A 5709-nucleotide genomic window follows, 5' to 3' on the forward strand; every position below is an offset into this window, starting at 1 on the left:
AGTTTTTTTTTTTTTTATTTTTATAGTCTCACTATATTGCCCAGGCTAGTCTCGAACTGGGATCCAGTGATCCTCCAACCTTGGCCTCCCAAAGTGCTGCAATTACAGCTGTGAGCTACTGTGCCTGGCCAACACTTGAAGAATAATTCTTGATTGGCTGGTGGGAAGAGGAGGTTTCTGTTCCTAGCCCAGCTGGTCTTTATTCTTTCCATCAGTCATGTCTGGTGGATTGCAATTTCACACAGAGGGTAACAAAAAAACCAGGCCAGGGCTTGGATCTCATCAGAATGTATGGTCTTGGCAGGGTTGAAGGTTACTTGACTTTTGTGGTTTCCAGCCAGAAGGACTGGAAACAGTCCCTAACTTAGCTGCAGCTTGGAAAGGGATGGTAAGAGAAGGAACAATTTATACTGCTTAACAAGAAATGGAGGCTGATAAAAACATTTAATTTGACTCTCCCACTCCCATTGACTTTCTCTTACTTTTTGTAGTGTTACTTGAGGGCCAAGATGTTGGTTTAAAGGCAGGAACACCCTTGGATCCTCCCTTGCCAATGCTGCACTTTTCTCTATTCACTGGTGACAACAGTTTGAACTCCACTTAGCCTAGCAGTCATCCAACTTTGAAACATTTTCTTAAACTGAAGAATTCTGAAACACATCTCGTCCCAACAATTTTGGATAAAGGATCGTGAATCCGTACGGTAATTGCCTCTTGCCCATGCGGGATATGTTCCAAGAACCCCAGTAGACGCCTGAAACCACGGATAGTACAAAACCTTATATATACTATGTTTTCCTATACCTACATACCTGTAAGAAAGTTTCATTTATAAATTAGGTGCAGTAAGATTAACAACAATAATAGAGTAATTATAACAATGTACTGTTAAAAAAGTTATGTGGAAGTGGTTCTCTCAAAATATTTTTGAACTGTGGTCGGGCACGGTGGCTCATGCCTGTAATCCCAGCACTTTGGGAAGCTGAGGCTGGCAGATTGCTTGAGCCTAGGAGTCAAGACCAGTCTGGGCAACATGGTGAAACTGTAGGTCTCTACCAAAGAATTTTGACTGTGGGGTCCCTGAAACCTCGAAAAGTGAAACCGCGAATATGGGGGTACTACTATATATAAAAGCCAAAATGTTTTACTAAATAACATTTACCTTAAGATGTATTTGTATGTTCTATTTTTTAAAATGCCAACTGCATTTTAAAAAATAGAAGTTAATTCTGCCATTCACAGTTAGAGAAACTCTATCCTATAGGTGTCAGCAGCCTCCACCCAGCGGTCAGTGGGAGTCAACATTTCTACCTACAGCTCTTACCTGAGGGAGTTTGAAAAGTGTGCCACAAGTTTCCTATCATTTTGAGGATAAAGGTTTTAAATAACAGTTATCCTTGAGTTTGTAGCATCTGACATACTGAATAGAGTTACAATTCAGCACTCAAGGGAACAGAAACATTTGAGAATGTTATTACGAGTCTTTCCATAGGGATAGAATCTAAAACCAAAATGAGTAAAGTACTTAGTCCTGCCATCTTCAGGGAACTTGCTTTCAAGCCTGTATTCATGTCAGGTTCTGGGATTTGTGTTGATAGGTCTTTTCCCGCTTTCAATGCCAGAGGCAAACCAGCTGCTTTTTAGCCTGAAGAGACACTACTTGCCAGATTTACTAAAAGCAGAATATATCCAGTTTTGTTTTGATAGTGTAATGTGAAGTAAATGTACTAACAGCATTGTTCCTCCCCTTTCACTCCTGCTTTGTGGCTTTACAGGCAAATTGTTGCAGGATTCCCTTCTTTGCAAGGCAACCAGGCCTCTGAGGGTGACCAGAAATTAGTGTCAGCTCAGTGACATCCAGGGTGACCAACTGACCCAGTTTATCCATTGAGGGTAGGGTGGGGAGTTTGTAGGGGAGGGGGTTAGACTTTGTTTTTTGTTTGTTTTTTTCCCTTGAGACGGAGTCTTGCCCTGTCGCCCATGCTGGAGTGCACTGGTGCAATCTCGGCTCACTGCAACCTCTGCCTTGGGTTCAAGTAATTCTCCTGCCTCAGCTTCCTGAGTAGCTGGGACTAGAGGCACATGCCACCATGCCTGGCTAATTTTTGTATTTTCAGTAGAGACGGGGTTTCACCATGCTAGCCAGGTTGGTCTTGAACTCCTGACCTTGTGATCCGCCTGCCTTGGCCTCCCAAATTGCTGGGATTACATGCATGAGCCACCACAACCAGCCAGACTTTCAGTTTTTAAACCAGAAAAGTCCCAGCAAACCAAGTTGGCTACCCCAGGACATTTGTTTTGTAGATATGGAGTAGTTTGAGAAAGTTTAAGTGTAAATGGGAATATTTTTCTTTTCAATAAAACCAATAATTTGGGCTGGGCGCGGTGGCTGGCGCCTGTAATCATAGCACCTTGGGAGGCTGAAGTGGGTGGATCACCTGATGTTAGGAGTTCGGGACCAGCCTGGCCAACATGTTGAAACCCTGCCTCTACTAAGAATACAAAAATTAGCCTGGCTCGGTGGCTCACACCTGTAATCCCAGTACTTTGGGAGGCCGAGGTGGGCGGATCACCTGAGGTCAAGAGTTTGAGACCAGCCTGTCCAACATGGTGAAACCTTGTCTCTACTAAAAATAAAATAAAATAAAAAATTAGCCTCCTGAACCCAGGAGGCGGAGGTTGCAGTGAGCCAAGATCATGCCACTGCACTCCAGCCTGGGTGACAGAGGGAGACTCCATCTAAAAAATAAGTAAATAAATAAATAAATAAATAAATAGCTGGGCATGGTGGTGCACACCTGTAGTCTCGGCTACTCGGGAGGCTGAGGCAGGAGAATCACTTGAACCTGGGAGGTGGAGGTTGCAGTGAGCAGAGATCCTGCCACTGCACTCCAGCCTGGGCGACAGAGCAAGACTCTGTCTCAAAAAAACAAAAAAAAAAACAGTAATTTAAAGGAAAATATGAGTCAAAATCTGTGGCTGGGAATAAGATGGAATTTTAAAAATTAGAATCACGAAATTGGATCCGTTTATTTAAAAAATAAAGAGATGAAAAGAGTTTCAAAAAGACGGTGATGAAAAGGATCATTTCCTTTTATAAATCAAAACACAACTGCATGGTGATGAAAAAATGCAAACTTTTCAAAAACCAATACATACTGGCTCTGAGTTTTGTTTTTTTTTGAGACGGAGTCTCGCTCTCTCACCAGGCTGGAGGGCAGTGGCAAGATCTCGGCTCATTGCACCTCTGCCTCCCGGGTTCAAGAGATTCTCCTGCCTCAGCCTCCTGAGTAGCTGGAACTACAGGCACATGCCACCATGCCCAACTAATTTTTGTATTTTTAGTAGAGATGGGGTTTCATCACATTGGCCACGATGGTCTCGATCTCTTGACCTCGTGATCCGCCCGCTTTGGCCTCCCCAAAGTGCTGGGATTACTGGCGTGAGCCACCGCGCCCGGCTGGCTCTGAGTATTCTTAAGACACTTGCACAAGACTGTAAATTTTCAACCTTCCAAACTTTGGAATTAGTAGCATAATTCTTGAGAACCATATATGTCAAGACCCAGGATTGTTCAACTTTAAAACCTGACATTTTATTGGTGATATTCCTGCTCTTCTCAAAAGATAAAACATTTTGAGCAGGAAAAAACCCCCACAGGATTATATTCAGATTTATCCTAATCTTTGTATCTCTGTTTTACACTCTGCCGGTTGAGTCTATGACACTTAATAAGAAAAAGCTGGAATTAATTATTTGTTTATTTATGAGATGGAGTCTCGCTCTGTCGCCCAGGCTGGAGTGCAGTGGCGTGATCTTGGCTCACGCAACCTCCACCTCCCAGGTTCAAGCGATTCTCCTGCCTCAGCCTCCCGACTAGCTGGGACTACAGGCGCCGGCCACCAGGCCTGGCTAATTTTTTGTATTTTTAGTAGAGACAGGGTTTCACCCTGTTATCCAGGATGGTCTCGATCTCATGACCTCGTGATCCGCCTGCCTCGGACTCCCAAAGTGCTGGGATTACAGGCGTGAGCCATCACGCCCAGCCTAGAATTTATTCTAAGCAGCCAGCAGGCTTGTTTGGTATAGCTGTCTCTTTGCCCAAAGTAGTTGGCATCCCCTAAATTAGGAACAAAGCCAGAGCTGGATGTGACAGAACATGCATTTGTAAGTACCTGGTATTTTTGGGAGTTCACTATGATTTTGTAGGAAAATAGTCATTTTCTTTCTAGGTAGGGCAATAAACAACTTGAAAAGGACACTAAGCATTGAACCTTGTGTTAAAAAAAAAAAAAAAGGATTTTGCAGTGTTCTATTGAATCCCAGGAGAATTGGGAGCTAAAAGCCTCTATTGCCAGGTCTGTTAGCAGTAGGGATGGACACTTAAGACTTCATAGTATTGCCAGGTGCGGTGGCTCACACCTGTGATCCCAGCACTTCGGGAGGTCGAGGCGGACGGATCACGAGGTCAGGAGATCGAGACCATCCTGGCTAACATGTTAGGTGAAACCCCATCTCTAATAAAAATACAAAAAAATTAGGCGGGCATGGTGGCAGGCGCCTGTAGTCCCAGCTACTCGGAAGGCTGAGGCAGGAGAATGGCGTGAACCTGGGAGGCAGAGCTTGCAGTGAGCCGAGATCGTGCCACTGCACTCCAGCCTGGGCGACAGAACGAGACTCTGTCTCAAAAAAAAAAAAAAAAAAAAAAAAAAAAAAAAAAGACTTCATAGTATTTTCTAGGGAAAGTAAAACAATTTTAAAAATTTGATCAATAGAATATTAAAGAAATGTGGGCTGGGCATGGTGGCTCACGCCTGTAATCCCAGCACTTTGGGAGGCTGAGGCGGGCAGATCACCTGAGGTCAGGAGTTCGAGACCGGCCTGGCCAACATGATGAAACCCCATCTCTGCTGAAAATATGAAAAAATTAGCCAGGCGTGGTGGCGCATGCCTGTAGTCCCAGCTACTTGGGAGGCTGAGGCAGGAGAATCGCTTGAACTCCGGAGGCGGAGGTTGCACTGAGCCGAGATCGTGCCACTGCACTCCAGCCTGGGTGACAGAGTGAGACTCTGTCTCAAAAAAAGAAGGAAGGAAGGAAGGAAGGAAGAGAGAGAGGGAGAGAGGGAGAGGGAGAGAGAGAGAAGAAAGAGAGAAAGAGAGAAAGAAAGAGAGAAAGAAAGAGAAAGAAAGAAAAAGAAAGAAAGAAAAAGAAAAGAAAAGAAAGAAAGGTGGATAGGTAAGCTATAGTCTCCTGCAGTTCTGAAAAGGGCGTAGCCTAACTATATGTAACTGATTATGACTAAGGTAGTAGAGTGTGGCAGAAAAAGAACATTGGACACAGACAGGAAGGGCCCTAGGTATTTCAGGTAGAATACTGGGCACTTTATCTGATCTCCTTTAATTCCTCAAGACAACCCCATGAAGTGAATGATGTTACTTTTGTTTTATAGATGAGGCAACTGGCCGGGCGCAGTAACTCGTGCCTGTAACCCCAGCACTTTGGGAGGCTAAGGTGGGTTGATGGCTTGAGCTCAGGTGTGCGAGACCAGCCTGGGCAACATGGTGAAAACCCATCTCTACAAAAAATACAAGATTTAGCCACAGTCCCAGCTACTCTGGAGGCTCCCTTGAGCCCAGGAGACAGAGGTTGCAATGAGCCGAGATCACAGCACTAAGCTCCAGCCTGGGCGACAGAGTGAGACTCTGTCA

Source organism: Nomascus leucogenys, chromosome 24 (assembly GCF_006542625.1).
Source record: "Nomascus leucogenys isolate Asia chromosome 24, Asia_NLE_v1, whole genome shotgun sequence".
Classification (NCBI taxonomy): domain Eukaryota; kingdom Metazoa; phylum Chordata; class Mammalia; order Primates; family Hylobatidae; genus Nomascus; species Nomascus leucogenys.